Genomic DNA, 19,382 nt, shown 5'->3' on the forward strand with positions numbered 1-19,382 from the left:
CTCCACTTTACAGATTGATGTACAATGCCTGGTGGACTCTAGTCCTTATGGAAGTATCAATACCCTATAGCTATTCATTGAGTGTCCTAAGGATCTGAGGCTTATGGAAAGCTGTTTGTAGGCCAGTTTGGCGGGAGCATGGTGTTGGTGTTTTAAGAATTCTTCCAGCCATCCCTTAAAATAAGTGTAAGAAGGAGATGTCCCGAGGCCTGGAGGGAACGTTGTTCCACATTCTTGGTGCTGTCTGCAGAATGATTGGCAGAGAGCTTGTTGAAGTTTGCAGTCGTTAACATCTGCAGATCCTTGCTGCAGGCATTTCTGGTTCACCCTTGTACTTTCAGTTTCTGTGCTAGGTACGCCAAGGAGTCATGATATAAGGCGTTGTATGTTTTTCACCTCAGAGCATATAGCTCTTCTTTGGAAAGGTGTGAGGGTCTATATGATGTGATATGTCTTTTTGGTATTCAATATTAGTTTTGGTGCTGAGTTTAGTACTTACTGTAGCAGAGTCAACTCTGACTGTGGTAGGCCTGTGCATAAGGTGGTAGTGTAGCCCATGCTGGAAAGAACTGGGGACTGGACTGGGTTTGTAGGTCTTGATCCAATACAATATATTTAGACTGCAATGATATGGAGGTGTAATTTAGCAATCGTGTATGCTTATGTACCGTTTTAGAAAGCGGTTGCCATCTAGTAAAAAACCAGGGAATTTCGCTTTGGTTAAAATCATGGGTTTGTTCCCAAAGGATTAGACTCTAGGATCTCGTTGCGGGCAGGATTGCTGTTAGCCTTAGTGGTAATGAGAAGGAATTTGGTGTCCGTCGAGGTGTAATTTTATAAAGTGCTTGGACAACCTTATCTGAGTCTTACTCTGAGCTAATATTGAGATAAAGATGAGTATCATTAGCATATGATGCATTTTTAAGCTTGTTTCTCTAATGTATTTTTTTTAGAGATTCCACATAATAATTAATAAAAAGGTGTTAGGGTCAATATAGAGCTTTCTGGTACTCGAAGTGCTGCAGCATAAATGTCCATCTTTACTGGATCTATCCTTCATGTAAGACTTACCCCAGGTTGTGACAGTGTCATCCATCCCCATCTGTCTTTAAGGGGTGTTTGTAAGGGTTTAGTGGTCAACCGTATCAAATGGCGTCAAGGTCTAGAAGAACTAGAATGCACGACTCTCCTTTGTCTAGGACCTTGAGTGCATCATCAGTCACTGTCAAGGCTGCCCACCTCTCTAAAGCAGTAATGGTTGTTATCTAGAAGGTTGCATTTGTAGTAGGTTCTTTTAGTTTAATGTTGACTACACTCTAGAGTTCTTCCAGGAAAGGGTAAAACTGTTATCTTCTCAAATCATTCGGCTGATACATTATGTCTGCAGATGGCTATTCTTAAAAGGGTTAGGTTTGTACCTTTTTTCAGTAATTTTGGAACACATATTTTGCTGTGGAGGATTTAGTGATTTTCAGGTATTATCAGGAGGCAAGTGGCTTTGGTTAGGTGTGCTGCAAAATGGTCTCCACCATGTGATGAGAGCCATTAGTTCCTCCGTTTGTTCTGGCATTTTGGTGACGAGGAGGACACGTTTTGCTTTCTATCATGTATTTCTCTTTTAGTTTTATTTTGGAGGTATTGTCTGGGTAAACATAGATGAAGAGATTGTTCCTCTCTTTTTGCATCTTTTCAAGGAAGAATTTCTCAAATTGTTCAGATTTACTTTTAGATCTGTCAGGAAAGGGTGGAAGGAGGGTTCGTCAATTTCATTCCTCACGTCAAACAGGTATTGTTTTGTCTCTATCTGGCTTTCCATTAGTTAATTTGTAAAAAATAAGTGCTGGGGCTCTATCAGTCGGCAGCTTTCACAAGCCCATACCCCCTGTTATCGCCACCAAATACATAGTCAACTACTAACCATGAAAGTGGGGAGAGGATGAAGCGTAATGGCCAGAGCTGCCAACTTCAGAGCAGGGGAACCGGGCTTGTGTCTCGTTGTCGGCTCAACATCCTGTGATTCTGGGCAAATCACTTAATCTCCCTGTGCCTATCATAAATGAATGTGTCCTTAACTGGTGCTCATGGAAAGCGCCGGTGTTGATGATTAAGCTCCGGTGCTGAGCACCGGAAACCACTGTCTCAAATTAAGCACTGCTAAGTTCATTTTGGAAGAATGCTTTGGCTCTAAGTGGACAATTCCAAGTTGCAAGGTAATGGCAGGAAATGTCTTCAAACTCAGAATGACCCATCCCATGTGGTATCTATCTTACATTATGAGATACCTACCTTGTAATGGGAATGCCACACGTGCAGACATATCACACCAGTTTACTCATTTCTTCCCCCAATACTGGGCCATTTTCAGAAAGGAGTTCCACCTACTTTTGCCAGGATGAGACCAGCACCAATTTCACTATTGCCCAAAGTGACCCCGCACACTTCAACAGTGAATATTACAGTATCAATAATGTTGTAAATATTGTTCCATTGTCTTTTCAGTCATTCTCCCAAGAATTCCAAAGTCAGATTTCTTCAGTAGACAAATTCTTTATTCACAAGAGATACTTAAAACCAATAGCCAACGCGTTTCGTCCGTGACCGGACTTCTTCAGGGCTTGTTCAGAATTCTCTATATAATAAAGCTTCACAATGGTCTTCAAGCTTGAGACTTGAGTATTTTCAAATATCAGTAAGTTATCATAATTCCAAGGTGTACCAGGTTTCCCTTATTTTTTGAAGAATTAAAATTTGTGAAAGCCGCGAACAGAGTGTCGGCGTCTCGTAAATCATGCGGTCGTCAATTTCACTATGACTGGTATCTTCAGGTGCAGAGCAACCCAGAGTTTGAAATAGAGTTTAATGGTATCTCCCACGGAGTTTACACTCCCCTCGACTTATGATCGGGCCCTAAGGATGTTTCTTTATATTTGTTTGGGCAGTTTTAGAGTGTTCAAATTAAGGAGCTCCTCTGTCATTAAATCCTTTCTAAAACTGTCACCAATGTCATTTCTTCAATAAGTTCCTTCGAGAATAATGCAGCTAAAGTTTTTGTTTATTCTTTTAAGAAAAAGCGGGGCTATTTCATCTAGAGATGTTGCTGCAACGTTGTTTAGGTTTAGTGCTAGTAATTAAAAAAATTCGATGTTTTTTAAAGGTTTCTGCATTTAATCATGGGGCGTTTAGGTTGTCCTTTTGCCGTCGTTTAGGAGAAGGAAATGTCTAGTGGAATGTGTAGGTGTTATGACCATTCAATGATCACTGGGTTTCTCTTAGTTTTTTTGCCTTTTTTGGAATTAACCAAACATGAGATGGAACTTTTGGTATGAGTTGGTTTATCAGAGTAACTAGCGGCCCGTCCCAACGTTGTCCGGGTATGACAAACATGTCTGCAATGGTTAGAATAGGTATGTATATTTTATTTCAAAACCTCAATTGTAGAAATAGTTTGTTACCTGTGTTTTAGATCGATTACCCGCTCCCAATGTGTGTGGCCTCACAGTCTGTAAAAGCGGCACAGTGATTACGTTGAGCGTGTGTGCCCGCTCCCAAATTGTCTGGCCTCACAGTCTGCAAATGCGGCACAGCCGTCCTGCCGTGCACATCGTGCCCGGGTGTTTTCTGTTTGGCCTCGTACTTTCACGCACTTCAACAACACGGCGTGGTGCACTGAGACGCCACACGCCGCGTCAACGTCATCCAACGGCGTACTCAGCCACCACACATTTTCAACGTGATAGAACGCTATTCTTTTCAACGTGGTAGAACGCTATTCTCACGCTTCAAACGTAATACAATGCTGAACGCACACGCCCACCTCAGAGGTGGTGCTACGTCCAACAGACTACTTTGTCCCACAACGTGCTTTGTCCCTTCCAAACTACATTTTGCGATTGTGTATAGCCTATGTCCATCTGCAAACTGTAACTGAGATGCAGCCCTGCTGACCTCCACCCTGCTAAGGAAGATAGCCTGTGCACTGCTACAAACCTGGAAACCGCTAGGTGGCGATCGCGTGCGCGGCACCAGCAGAGCAGCAGAGCAGCAGAGCAGGACTACAGAACAGAACAGAAGCTGCTCCGTGGCCGAAAAATTGCACCGGAGGCGGCGTGTAGCGTGTAGTGAGCGGGCCCCTAGGTCTAGGGGGAGTCCGCTTGCCGTCCGACCTCTGCCTCATCTTCAACCTAAGGTCGAGGTGCCGAGCCGAGTGGCCAAACAGTAAAAGGTTGGCCCAAGCTCCGGGGCGACCTACTCCACCCACGGACCTGCCACCGGCCCTCCTGCCTCCTTGTTTGCTAGCTTGGGGCCACTTGAAGCACACAAAGGAGCGGTGAGGAGAGGCTTCGCCCGAGGAGGGCACAGAGGGCGTTTTTTACTGGTGTCTCGTGGAGACTAATTCCTGCCAAGACTGCTGTTTGCCCGTTTTCCCTGCTACAGGAGTAGTATAGCTCTCTGCAAAAGAGCCGCTGAGAGACCTGTACCAACGCGAGGCCGCAGAGGAGGACGAGGCGCTGGCCCCGGGACTGCGAGGACCAGCAAACACCATCTCCAGCTGGTCCTCTTCCCGTGAGCGCCGCGCCCCCTTCCAGTGCCACGCCCCCAGCCTAGCACTACAACTGCTCGCGGCACCCGCTTTGCGGGTGCCACTCGTGGAGACTAATTCCTGCCAAGACTGCTGTTTGCCCGTTTTCCCTGCTACAGGAGTAGCATAGCTCTCTGCAAAAGAGCCGCTGAGAGACCTGTACCAACGCGAGGCCGCAGAGGAGGACGAGGCGCTGGCCCCGGGACTGCGAGGACCAGCAAACACCATCTCCAGCTGGTCCTCTTCCCGTGAGCGCCGCGCCCCCTTCCAGTGCCACGCCCCCAGCCTAGCACTACAACTGCTCGCGGCACCCGCTTCGCGGGTGCCACTCGTGGAGACTAATTCCTGCCAAGACTGCTGTTTGCCCGTTTTCCCTGCTACAGGACTAGCATAGCTCTCTGCAAAAGAGCCGCTGAGAGACCTGTACCATCGCGAGGCCGCAGAGGAGGACGAGGCGCTGGCCCCGGGACTGCGAGGACCAGCAAACACCATCTCCAGCTGGTCCTCTTCCCGTGAGCGCCGCGCCCCCTTCCAGTGCCACGCCCCCAGCCTAGCACTACAACTGCTCGCGGCACCCGCTTCGCGGGTGCCACTCGTGGAGACTAATTCCTGCCAAGACTGCTGTTTGCCCGTTTTCCCTGCTACAGGAGTAGCATAGCTCTCTGCAAAAGTGCCGCTGAGAGACCTGTACCAACGCGAGGCCGCAGAGGAGGACGAGGCGCTGGCCCCGGGACTGCGAGGACCAGCAAACACCATCTCCAGCTGGTCCTCTTCCCGTGAGCGCCGCGCCCCCTTCCAGTGCCACGCCCCCATAACCTCGCACTCCACATAAGCGCCATCTTGACCGCGCATCGCGGGACGCGCGCGGGGCGAACACCGGGGCGAAGCCCGGGCCAAGGGCGGGCCCGTTAGTGCCCGATAGAGACCGGACCGGGCCATCTCCTTTCCATCACTGAACTCGACACCAGGTAACATTATGCCACCAAAAACAAGGAGCACCACTAAGCCAAAATCCAAACACGCACAGGAGGTTGCACAAGTAACAGGTCCTATCGACCTATTCATTTCGCGGGTCCATGAGACAATAAACCAGAGTATAGTCCTCATGGAAAAGAGAGTATCATTAGATCTCATGACCGCAAATGCGAAGCGTTCCTCCCTGGGTGCTATAGCAAACGCTACCTCGCCCACTCATCTTAGCACACAGAACTGTTCTCTTCCAATGATTTTATTAGCTCCAGAATCAAATACAGTACCGTCGGTAGTTAATCTCTCCGTCACACAGTCTGAGTCAGATTTTTCCGTAACATCTGACGACCTGGAAACCACTCCTGACTTAGCCGGTTACCATACTCAGGGGGCCGCCCAGCTGAATGATAACTCGCTCCAACAAGATGAAAGGGAAGGAGCAATCCCAAATAAACATCCACAAATCACTGAAGAATTAGGAACTAACATCTCGAGCTCAGAACACCTGATAACTCATCCAAATTCCACTTCGTCACATAGCACACTACTTCTCCCAGTAACCGACCAACCACACAAGGCAATTTCAACTGACCATCTCGAAAACCAATGTAAAACTTGCAGAATCACCTCGCAAGTTCTTACCACAACGAAAGATTTACTATACCAATACCTAAAGCCTATCCAACTCAGCATTAGGAATCTTGAAGCTCAGCTATCTGTAATCTCGGCGATCCTTCTAGACACAAACACCCGTATAGATACAAAGGGTCAGCGGAATGTCTCACAGCCACCTAAAAAACAACACCAAGAGCAATTACAGAAAACAGTGAAATATGCTAATCCAACGCCTTTAGCACAGAAAAATCACAAACAAAGTACTTCACTCCCAAAGGCGGCAGCCAAAGCGCCCCAACCTCAGAGAGAGAAACCTCCTTCTATATCCATCCAGCAAACAGTAAACGTAGACCCAGACATGACAGATACCCCAGGTCCGTTGACAAATACAGACTCCAGTAGAGCCTGCCCAGAAAAAAGGGCTGACATTTTTCCATCGAAACCACTGCCCTCTCAACTGACTCCTAAAAACACATCCAAAAAACCGGTAGCAACTAGACGCCCTGCCCACGTGCCTCCGGAAGCCACCCCATACACAATAGTCCTCACAGGTGTACCCGAGCTAACAGACGACACACCTGAAACGGCATGGTCACTTAAGAACAAGGCCATGCAGTGGTTAAGCATCAACAGACCTCTCGAATCCCACCTATCCGGAGGGGTCACTACAGCCCGCAGGGTAGCCTGGATAGGCAAAACTACAAAAACAATCCGCGGAGATTGCATTATTGTAACATGTAGAGATCCCTTAACAGTGGACTACATCTGTGCCTGGCCTCAGCTCGAAAAAAAAGGGGGGATTGACGCTTGCCATCTCTCCTTTTTCTATCCCCCAGCTAAACAACAACGCAACCCCCCACCTTGGTCATGGCACCAGTTCCCTAAAGAACCTTGGAACCAAGAGCCATGGTATCAAGTGCCATGGAAACAGACGGAATATCCATATGACTATGAAGGTAGGGGTGGACCGAGAAATAGGCCTAGAGAACACCAGAGGCCCTACTGGCAAGAAAGACCTTATCAAACCTACGAAGGCTGGCAGGGCCTCCCAACTCGAAACCGTTTTGATTGTCTCGAAATGGTCGATTGACCATTCAGGGACAAAACGTGCCATCAGCAAGTCACAGCCATTGAAGTTTCATCCGAATATTCCTGTGTCAAAACACGACAAACACCAGGCATCACGTCTGCTAACAACTTGATAAGACCAGCACCCATCATGACGGAACCCTCAACCCTGAGACTTGCCATCGCTTACTGGAATGTTGCAGGTCTAAACACAAAAATAACTTCCTCATCATGGCTGGATACAGCAAAGAGTCACCAAATTCTGTGCCTACAAGAGACCTGGTGTACAACACCACTCCATCTAGCTGGCTACAAAACTTTCTTCACCCCAGCACTATCAGGTACTATGGGCAGACCCAAAGGTGGTCTCACGACCTATATTTCCAATACCCTCCCCCTCACCGTGAAACTGTTAAAGGAAACACCCGTCTTCCAAATTGTACAAATCACACAGACAACAGCATCGAAAGGAAATCTATATCTTCTCATAAACTACTACAATAACTCAAGCCCTCTGGAATGTTGCTCACATCTAGACGTGATAGTTACATACTTATCTTCATTCCAAAAAATCAACAATAATCGCACAATATACTTCATCTGGGGTGGAGATTTTAACCTCACATTGTGCCCAAAGCACAAAAACGGGAACTGTGGGCTCTATAACGAACTTGGAAACCCTATCGCTCACTTTGTGCACACCCTAGGTGGTAACAAATTAAACGAAATTCTGTTTACTCTAGATCTTGACTTTGTAAACGAACTAGTGATCCCGGAACAGGCTTTTCTACCCACCTTTCATGGGCGAGGATGTTCGTCTACCATTGACTATATTCTAGCCTCAAACTCGTATAAAAGGCAATTAAGCAACTACAAGATTGGGTCTAATCCAATCAGCGACCACTACCCACTTAGTGTGGAAATACATATAAAACAAGCCGAGATACTCCCCATAAAATCTAGTTCCCTCGATCAACAGTCGCTGGCGTTGAAGAAGTTGAACGGATATGCAATTAAATGGACTAAGATCGACCCGAAAGAGATGACTCAAAGGATCCTCGAAAAAACACACATCTGGCTAACCAACTGTCTGTCCCCTGTGACACCCCCAGAACTAATTGTCACCTCTTTTCAAAACATCCAGGTTGTAATAAGGGACGAGCTCTTCATTAATCCAAAAAATAAGTCCAGACTTCGCACCACGAGATGGTTCGATTCCGCCTGTCGGAAGGCCCTCACATTTCTCAAAGAAGCCTTACACCAGCAACCGAGAGATCCTCAAAAAATTTCCAAATTGAGGAAAAAGTACAACACTGCTCGAAAAAACTGTAAAAAACAGATTAAGCAAGACCTATGGCTCCGATTACATGAGTCTGCACTAAGGAAAGATAGTACTGCCTTCTGGCAGACCATAAGATCACCATTCTTGACCAACATCAGTGATCCCGACCATCTCGACGTGGCAATAACTGAGAACGATTGGGTCTCTCATTTTTCAAAAATCTTTGAAATACCACCAGATGTCGTACCAACAATCCAAATGCATGAACCCGATCTGGTTAAGAGTAACATCTACCCAATCAACCTACGTTTTAGTCTAAATGAGGTTAGAAAGGCAATTAAGGCTTCAAAAACAGGCAAGGCTCCGGGTCCAGATGGGGTCCCTATGGATCTGTTTCTATATGACATCGATTATTGGTCGAAAATAATTACACGGGTCATGGCTGCAGTAGTTTCAATCGGTCTCTTCCCCTCATGGTCAACATCAACACTACTGCCTATTTTCAAGAAAGGGGACCGAAATGACCCCGCGTGCTATAGGCCGATCTCCCTTCTGGATTCCACTGGCAAGATTGCAGGCCGTATACTCCTGGACCGACTACAATCCTGGGCCCGGGAGAATAACATCATCACGGATCTGCAATATGGTTTCCAGAAGGGGCTCGGAACGGTTGAGCAGACCCTAAATCTCGTCCTCCTGGCCGGAAAGTACGCGCACGCTAAAGGAGGCAACATCTTCCTGGTCTATGTAGACTTAAGCGCGGCGTTCGACTGCGTACAACACGCTAAGCTCTGGCAGATCCTAGCGCACCTCGGAGTGGATCCACCTTTATTAGCCTTCCTAAGAGAACTATACACCAACGCAGAAGGCCGAGTTCGATTTGGCACCGGCGGTGAACTTTCACGACCCTTTAAAATCTCGAGAGGAGTAAGGCAAGGATGTGTACTGGCTCCCTTCCTGTTCAACCTATACACAAACGGGCTTGAGCAGGCTATGCTGGAAGGGAGCCAGGACCTCCCGCAGATAGACCACCGCCCGATACCCATCCTCCTGTATGCCGACGACTCTGTAATTCTTGCACGGACTTCTAACCAACTCCAGCTGCAGCTTAATAAGTATGTGAGTTTCATGGATTCACTTGGCCTTAAAGTTAATATCAAAAAGACTTTTACAATGAACATTGGCCCAAGGCCAAGAGTCTCCAAGCCCATACTTATAAACAACACCAGATTAGAAAAAACACCTGTGTACCCATACTTGGGCATTCTAGTGGACGACACAATGACCTGGCGCAAGGCAGTGGAAGCTAGAAATCTTAATTTCCGCCGCGCTACCTCAGCACTAACTGTTTTTTCAAGAAAACTAGGCAAACCAGCCCCAGCGGAGTTGCTAACTATATACTATGCAAAATGCCACAGTGTGGCTACCTACGGAGCAGGTATCTGGGGCTATGGATGTATTGATCAACTCCAGGTCACCGAAAACGATTTTATTAAATACATTCTATCTCTTCCCCAAAGTTCCCCGATTTTAGCCTCGCATCGGGAACTTGGGATGGAATATATTGTTGACACCATACGAAGCCAGCCCATCTTATTGTGGCAGCGAATATGGTGTAATCCCGAAAGCCACATTACCCGTTCCCTTATCTCCGACTGTCTTGGCCTAGCGCATTGGCGGAAAATTCCGTGGCTGAATTATATCTATAAATTCTTTGTAGATCTTGATTGTGAGCACTACTTCCTCGAACCACCCTCAATTGAAGACATCTCGAAGAAACAGTTGAAACGAATATGTATGGGCCATCTAAGGGAACTCCGCAATCAAGCAGAGATCACTAAAATTCAAAATGAAAGAATTTGTAAACTGCAGACAGAGAAACTTATTCAGCCCTATTTAACATACTTCTTATCGAACTATGAAAAGCTCCTAATTACAAGGCTCCGGTTTGATCTTTTCTTTCGACTGGTCTCATTTCCGGAAACGAAGATCTGGTCCCGTAATCTAATGAGCTGTCCCTGCGATGGAGTTTCTGCACAATCTACGATCCATGTAGTTCTTTTCTGTAAATATTACAGATCAGCAAGAAAAACATGGATCATTCCTATTCTCCGATCTAATGGACTCAGACAATCGCATCCAGCACTTTCTCATTTACAATCTCCGAAATCTCTACAAGAAGCGAAACTGGTAGCTACCTTTCTTAAAGTAGTTATATCAACGCGTCGCAAAGTTTCTAACTAAACATGTATTTTGCTTTTCAATCTAGAGAGACTATATTACCATTCCGAAACTCCATCTCTGTGATCTTATCTGTATACTGTTTTTTATTTATTGATTTAAGAAAAAACCATTTCTCCCTTTTTTCTTAAAAAATGTACTTTTTATGATTATATGATTCTATAATCGAATAAAAGTTTATGAAATACGAAATGTCCATCTGCTTTGCCTCACCTTTCCAATGCTGTATGCGGTGTTCCTGTTGGCGCAGTGGTTCCGGAGCTTACCCGCCTCAAAGGTTTGGTCTCTCTCTTTATATTATTAGTATGGATAATCGAGAATATTTTCTTCCAGGAGTCTTGCCAGAGTTACTGCACATTCACCTTGTAGGGATTGTTTTGGATGGAATGATATACCCAGTTTTAGAAGATATAGAGAAAAATATGGAAGAAAAGAAAACTGAAGTAAGATGGCAGGGTTTGGATTGGATACAGTAGAGGAGGCGGTGTAACGTTAGTAAATTGTCCTACAGTTTAGTGTACAGGTTTATTGGAAGTATTGTGTTTGGTGTGCTACCATTGCGCATGTTTTTATTAGACTCTAGCACCACTAGCCAAAAACTTGAGCACCAGTGTTAGAAAAGGGGGTATGAATTGTGTAGCAGGTGTCAACGTCTTTTACATTTTCTACCTCCTCAAGTTGGAATATCCATTTCTGGAGCTTCATACTGAGGTTATTATTGCTGTAGAAATAGCCCTCTGTTGTTGTTTTATGTAACTTGATGTTCGCCCAACCTTTGCATTGACACTGCCCCTATGTAGGGCATGGTTGCCCATTGCTATGATTCCTGATGTGCTGTGCAGCCGCGCTCCTCCGCTAAGCTGGAGAAGCGTCACCCCACTGCTCTCTGAGCAGTGCATAGGAAAAATAAAATGATAATAACACAATGTTATTATCATCTTATTTTTAGTATGGAGCCAGTTTAGGGTGGGCGGGGCTTTCATCAGAGGGAGGAGTAGTGGTTGGTGCACCATAGGTGTGCATGACGGTTTGGCCAGCCGTCATGTGCGCTTAGCATTTCCCTGCCTGGCTGTGTTGCACAGTCGGGTGGAGAACTGTCCCAGGCTCCCAGGCACTGCCTGGGTGGCCAAATATGACACTCAGACCAATCACGATGCTGCTGTCATGCTGGTGACAGCAGCATCGTGATTGGCTTAGGGGAGTCTTGGAGCCTGGGCGCTGCCGGGAGCCAGGAACAGAGGACGAAGGAGACAAAGCGGCGGACGGCGACATAGAGGTAAGTCCTCTTTTCTTTTTTTCTAACACGCCACCCCACCACCATTCCCTACCAACCGCCACTGGTGCTGTGTGTCGGTTTCTTCCCACGATGCAGCTTTCCAGCAGACCCACAGAATGCCACACCCAATATTTTAGCTTTGCTGCCTTTCGTTCACCTTGCTACTTGGACCCAGTTTGTGTGTGCATAGAAACCTGCGCCTCTGATACTTACAGTCTATCTGTTGTGGGTGTGTTGTGCATGAGGGAAGCTTGCTCTGCTGCTGCTTGAACTGTAAATGTCTTTTGTTCGCGTATGTGTGAGGGAAACTTGCACTACTATGCTTGCTGAAACTGCAAGTGTCCTTTGTGCATGTGTTTCTCTATACGAAAAAGGTATCTATTTTTGTTGTACCAGTTTTAAGTGAGAGAGAGGAAGATTACAGTGCTGCTAGCTATTGGACACCTGCCCAAGTTGTGTTAGTAAAGCTTAAGGAAACATTTTCACTATACAAAAGCCATCACTGTTGGCATTTTCCGTGTTTAGTGTTTTGATACAACTGAATGCACGCCTCAAAAAAATAGACTACCACCTATGAAAGCACACGTTTTGCTTTCTATACGAATACACACAATTTCCAAAAATAGTAAAGATCTCTCTAAAAATGTTGAATACAAACTGAGTTTTTTACTTCAAGCATTCCACTAAAGGTTTGTGGTTGTTACAGCTGCTTACACACGAGAACGTTGCTCCATTGCAAACATGTTTCTGTTTTACTTAGAATTCCTAACGGATGGCAGGCTTCGAAGTGGTCTTTAATGTCAAACAACACAAGCAGGGCTTGACTGTTTCGTTGTTCTGTGGAGACCCTGTGTGGGTGTCTGTGAAGTCGTAGCACTTAGCTCAATTGTGGAAGTGAGAATGGGGATTGGCAGTGAATTGTATGCTGCCTATAGGCCCTTTGAGGGTCGCCAAGCTCCCAGAAACGCCTTCAAGTACAATTCAAGCCAAACGTTCAGACACCCTTCCAAGTTCAACCCAAGTTAAAGTGATAACTGACTGAGTCTGAATATTGACTCGGTGTCTGTCAAATCCGTTCTAGCTCATTGTTTTTTAAAATTGTCTAGCAAATACACCTGTAAATTGCAAGCCATTTTCAGAATTTGAAGACAGTTTCTTGCCCGAACATTTGCAGAGAAGGTGCACGGAGGTATTGTTCTGTGGTCAGGTTTCCCAGCAGAGTAGGTGCACGGAGTTATTGTTCTGTGTGTCAGGTTTCCCAGCAGAGTAGGTGCACTGAGGTATTGTTCTGTGTGTCAGGTTTCCCAGCAGAGTAGGTGCACAGAGGTATTGTTCTGTGTGTCAGTTTACCCAGCAGAGTAGGTGCACGGAGGTATTGTTCTGTGTGTCAGGTTTCCCAGCAGAGTAGGTGCACGGAGGTATTGTTGTGGGTGTCAGGTTACCTAGCTGAGTAGGTGCACGGAGGAATTGTTCTGTGTGTCACGTTACCCAGTAGAGTAGGTACACAGAGGTATTGTTCTGTGTGTCAGGTTACCCAGCAGAGTAGGTGCACAGAGGTATTGTTCTGTGTGTCAGGTTACCCAGCAGAGTAGGTGCACGTATTGTTCTGTGTGTCAGGTTTCCCAGCGGAGTAGGTGCACGGAGGTATTGTTCTGGGTGTCAGGTTACCCAGCAGAGTAGGTGCAGAGAGGTATCATTCTGTGTGTCAGGTTTCCAAGCATAGTAGGTGCACGGAGGTATTGTTCTGTGTGTCAGGTTTCCCAGCAGAGTATGTGCACAGAGGTATTGTTCTGTGTGTCAGGTTTCCTAGCAGAGTAGGTGCACGGGGGTATTGTTCTGTGTGTCAGGTTACCCAGCAGGGTAGGTGCACGGGGGTATTGTTCTGTGTGTCAGGTTTCCCAACAGAGTAGGTGCACGGAGGTATTGTTCTGTGTGTCACGTTACCCAGCAGAGTAGGTACATGGAGGTATTGTTCTGTGTGTCCGGTTACCCAGCGGAGTAGGTGCACGGAGGTATTGTTCTGGGTGTCAGGTTACCCAACAGAGTAGGTGCACGGAGGTATTGTTCTGTGTGTCAGGTTACTCGGCAGAGTAGGTACACAGGGGTTTTGTTCTGTGTGTCAGGTTTCCCAGCAGAGTATGTGCACGGAGGTATTGTTCTGTGTGTCAGGTTACCCAGCAGAGTAGGTGCACGGAGGTATTGTTCTGTGTGTCAGGTTACCCAGCAGAGTAGGTGCACAAATTGTTCTGTGTGTCAGGTTTCCCAGCAGAGTAGGTGCACAGAGTTATTGTTCTGTGTGTCAGGTTTCCCAGCAGAGTAGGTGCACTGAGGTATTGTTCTGTGTGTCAGGTTTCCTAGCAGAGTAGGTGCACGGAGGTATTGTTCTGTGTGTCAGGTTACCCAGCAGAGTAGGTGCACAGAGGTATTGTTCTGTGTGTCAGGTTTCCTAGCAGAGTAGGTGCACGGAGGTATTTTTCTGGGTGTCAGATTACCCAGCAGAGTAGGTGCACAGAGCTATTGTTCTGTGTGTCAGGTTACCCAGCAGAGTAGGTGCACAGAGGTATTGTTTTGTGTGTCAGATTACCCAGCAGAGTAGGTGCACATATTGTTCTGTGTGTCAGGTTTCCCAGCAGAGTAGGTGCATAGAGTTATTGTTCTGTGTGTCAGGTTTCCCAGCAGAGTAGGTGCACTGAGGTATTGTTCTGTGTGTCAGGTTTCCCAGCAGAGTAGGTGCACGGAGGTATTGTTCTGTGTGTCAGGTTACCCAGCAGAGTAGGTGCACAAATTGTTCTGTGTGTCAGGTTTCCCAGCAGAGAAGGTGCACAGAGTTATTGTTCTGTGTGTCAGGTTTCCCAGCAGAGTAGGTGCACTTAGGTATTGTTCTGTGTGTCAGGTTTCCCAGCAGAGTAGGTGCACGGAGGTATTGTTCTGTGTGTCAGGTTACCCAACAGAGTAGGTGCACGGGGGTATTGTTCTGTGTGTCAGGTTTCCTAGCAGAGTAGGTGCACGGAGGTATTTTTCTGGGTATCAGATTACCCAGCAGAGTAGGTGCACAGAGGTATTGTTCTGTGTGTCAGGTTACCCAGCAGAGTAGGTGCACAGAGGTATTGTTCTGTGTGTCAGATTACCCAGCAGAGTAGGTGCACATATTGTTCTGTGTGTCAGGTTTCCCAGCAGAGTAGGTGCATGGAGTTATTGTTCTGTGTGTCAGGTTTCCCAGCAGAGTAGGTGCACTGAGGTATTGTTCTGTGTGTCAGGTTTCCCAGCAGAGTAGGTGCACAGAGGTATTGTTCTGTGTGTCAGGTTTCCAAGCATAGTAGGTGCACGGAGGTATTGTTCTGTGTGTCAGGTTTCCTAGCAGAGTAGGTGCACATATTGTTATGTGTGTCTGGTTTCCTAGCAGAGTAAGTGCACGGAGTTATTGTTCTGTGTGTCAGGTTTCCCAGCAGAGTAGGTGCACTGAGGTATTGTTCTGTGTGTCAGGTTTCCCAGCAGAGTAGGTGCATTGAGGTATTGTTCTGTGTGTCAGGTTTCCCAGCAGAGTAGGTGCACAGAGGTATTGTTCTGTGTGTCAGTTTACCCAGCAGAGTAGGTGCACGGAGGTATTGTTCTGTGTGTCAGGTTTCCTAGCAGAGTAGGTGCACGGAGGTATTGTTCTGGGTGTCAGATTACCCAGCAGAGTAGGTGCACGGAGGTATTGTTCTGTGTGTCAGGTTACCCAGCAGAGTAGGTGCACAGAGGTATTGTTCTGTGTGTCATGTTACCCAGCAGAGTAGGTGCACTGAGGATTTGTTCCGTGTGTCAGGTTACCCAGCAGAGTAGGTGCACGGAGGCTTTGTTCTGTGTGTCAGGTTACTCAGCTGTGTGCAGTATCAAGAGGCAAGAAGAAGGTTCTTGACGAAGCACTGCTGTGGGGGAAGAAATATGATTTTACACCACAGGGAATTCACCAGCCAGCTGCATTCCATGGAAACTCGGAAAATGCAATGCTAATTCCTAATATTTCAGGATATTTTAGGTTTGGAAAACAGTACTTTTTCTATGGAGGTGTAAACGCTTAATATTACAAGACAGGCCGTCAGCTTTTCTCTGAGATTTGGGTAATATTTGTATTGAAGCTCTTACAGAAACATGGAAAGTGATGGTAGCCAGGCCGGTTTGGACCTAGGCAATCGACCCTTGTTTCTACCTTCGTTTGAAACACCTGTCTTATGATTTTCATTGAACATCGAATGAATTGAAGACGCCTTTAATTTTCGTTGGTGGGTAGGGTGAACCAAGTGTTCCTTGAATAGCCATAAAATGGTATGTTGTGGAGACGGGGCATATATTTCCCAAGAACATAGACACCCCTATTCCACAAACAAGACGTTCTGTCATGGCACCCCAAATTGTGCGAGAGTCCCACTGAGTCGCCACTCTACTTTCAAAGGCTTTTATGGTGCTCATGCACACTTAAACCTGTGTCCCTGATTTAGGCAGTATCAATGATGCTCCAGCCACGGAGTTCAGGTGACCATGATTCAAAGGGATATAGCCACATTTGTGTGAGGTATTAGGCAGGAAATGTGGCATTACGGATGATGTGATTTCACTGCAGGTAAGTCGTTCTGATGTGGTCTAACACACCGTTCAACCATGTTGCTCTCCACCTCAGCACAGGCATACCCAGTGCTTTAAATGGGCCGGTACTGCCCGGTACGGAGTACCAGCACTTTTTTATTTTGAGAGGGAGACTACCAGCACTTCTCGAGAGCGACGTAATACTTTCAATTGGATCCATACAGTCGTTTGCCCTACAATTGAGGTAAACTATTATCGCATCAGAATGATTTACCTGCAGGGAATTCACATCATCCACACTAACACCACATTTCCGCCTAATGCCTCACACAGATGTGGTTACATCCCTATGCATCAAACTCCGTGGCTGGAGCATCATCGATACTGCCTAAATCAGGGACACAGGCTTAAGGATTTTTCTTTGGGAGCAACAGCACTCAAATCAGAATTGATGATAAGGTGGTGCATGAGGAGAGTGAACAAGGGCGTCACTCTGGAAAGTCGTCACACGGAGGAAAGCAGAGGCATTAGGAACGCGGAAGTCACGCCACGGTGAAACTCCAACTCCCTGACATCTCCTCTCCTATGAGTCCAGAGCAGCTATTCGGATCCAAGGTAGGACTGGAAAGGAGGACATAGGGGACAGAAAGTGCAGGAGAAAATACTGTGATGTCTGAAGACAGATTTTTTCCCTGCATTTCTATCAAGCAGACCTTGCAGGGAACAATAATTTAGCATTTGTTAGAGATACAGTTTTCTCAGTTTTCTTGATAAATGTTAAAATTAGCCCAGTGACTTTTAGAAAAGGCCCACATCGCTGTAGTAAAGTTAAAGTGCACACAGTGTCATTAACTTAAAAAAAGATTGTACGATTAAACACAAACTATTAGGCGCGTGATTTAGACACGCAATGTTTGCCAAACTCAACCTGCTACATAGATGAAGTCGAAAACAATTAACTTTTAAATTCAATACAGTGGTCTAAAAGTTTGGGCTCCCAGAAACATATTGAGAGGGAAGGTAATATGTTGGAGAGAAAAGTGGTAGAAGCACCACATACATTTAATAGCATTCTTCCACAATTGGCAATGTCTGCAACAGTGGACAATTGCCACTGTATTGCAACTCTAGACACACTGGGGCAGGGAGTGTGGTTACCAAGAGTTAGACTGAAAGCATCTGCAGTGAAATTGTTAATTGATCCACTACTGCAATGGGGAAAAAGCTAAAAGGTAAAAAGTCTGATACACAAAACATTTATTCCGTTTATTTTAAAAATCACATTGGGAAGTGGGGTGGAGGGGGAGGGGGCGGAAGACCTAAACAAAACATTACAATTCCATAAGCAAAAGACCGAATTAATAATATCAATGCCGAGAAAAAAATGGGACAAAATATGATTGAAAATATAGGACGAAAAAGATAAACTGAAAGGAGCACTAGTACATTATTGGATATATTTAAAAAAATTGCAAACTTTGCTTCAGGAAACTCTGTTACTAAAGAATCACTCAATGAGTAAAAACACACCCTTTTAACCTTTGCTTCAAAACATTCTCTCAAAGTCAAATGGAAGCTGCCTGGTCTTTAAGTAATCAAATGAGGGAAATTGAAAAAAAAAAGATTTCACGCTTTGGATCTCAGAATTCGGAGCTGCAACACAGAGTTTCATATATTGAAGATTTCCATAGAAGTTTGCAAAAACACGTCAGTGCTTAACAAGGAAAAGAAGGTTTTAAAAACTCATCTGCAATGTCAAGAGAATCGTACGAGAAGGACAAATCTACATTTTATAGGTCGTCTAGAAAAAAAAGAACAAAACTCCTCTGTTATAGATTTGATGGAGGACCTGATTGGAAATCATGTTTTACCTAGAACTAAAGAAGATTTGACAATCACTGGAGCACATAGCGTCCCCTATTCATTCAGCCAAAATAGCTGACATCCTATGACAATTTGGTATACTGGTGACTATATAATCAAAGCAAAACATTCTCTCCACTGTGGTCAGTACAAAGATATTCAAAGTAGATGGAAAATTCCCTTTTCAAATGTACTGAGACATGTCTTTTGAAACTCCGTAGCGTAGAAGAGATTTTAAACAAATGATTATTCCGTTTAAATGTGCAGGTGCTTAAGCTATGCTGCCCCAACCAGCAAACTTAAGGTGTTAGCTGATAGAATACTTGGAGAAGTCCTTGACATTGATGCATCTCATGAATTTCTCAACAAACTACAGAAAAAGTCAAAATGATCAAGTGTTTCTTGATAACAACACATTTGTGTCGGTGTTTCTATTTGAAAATTCATGTTTGGGTAAGCTTGGCATTAGGAGACTTTTGTCTGTTTCTCTTCAAAGGTGTGTCCTACAACGTTGTACGTTTGGAAACGGTGGGTTCCCTCATGGAATCAGGCCAAGCACAATCCAAGACGGGCAAGGGAAGGAGTTATGGGGACAATGGTAAAAGAGGAGCAGCTTCAAAGTGTAAAGGAGGTACACAGGGGTAGTGGTGGGGGATGTTTGGGTAGTAGAGAATGGAATGAGGTGTCACCATAAGAAAAACAAAGGTTTCCTAAATTGATAGATGTTTGTTAAGTGAATACTTCCATAACTGAGTTAAATATTTTCATTTTTCAATGTAAATGGCCTCAACAATATTAAAAAAAGAAAAGAAAAGCTCCATAAGGATGGGTAACTGGCTTTAACCCTTCATTCGTTTTAACACAAGAAAAGTATTTCGAAAAACAACTAGAAAGGATGAAGAGTTGGTTATTATTTAGATAGGCTT

At 45.5% G+C, this 19,382-nt stretch overlaps 1 long non-coding RNA gene across 1 annotated transcript in view; it reads left to right on the forward strand.

The window, feature by feature from the left end:
* Nucleotides 1-19,382, forward strand: part of LOC144824843 (uncharacterized) — a 30,224-nt gene that overhangs the window by 4,524 nt on the left and 6,318 nt on the right. The gene's annotated exons all lie outside the window — the stretch shown is intronic.

The sequence above is a fragment of the Lissotriton helveticus genome, chromosome 3_1, assembly GCF_964261635.1.
Source record: "Lissotriton helveticus chromosome 3_1, aLisHel1.1, whole genome shotgun sequence".
Taxonomy (NCBI): Eukaryota; Metazoa; Chordata; class Amphibia; order Caudata; family Salamandridae; genus Lissotriton; species Lissotriton helveticus.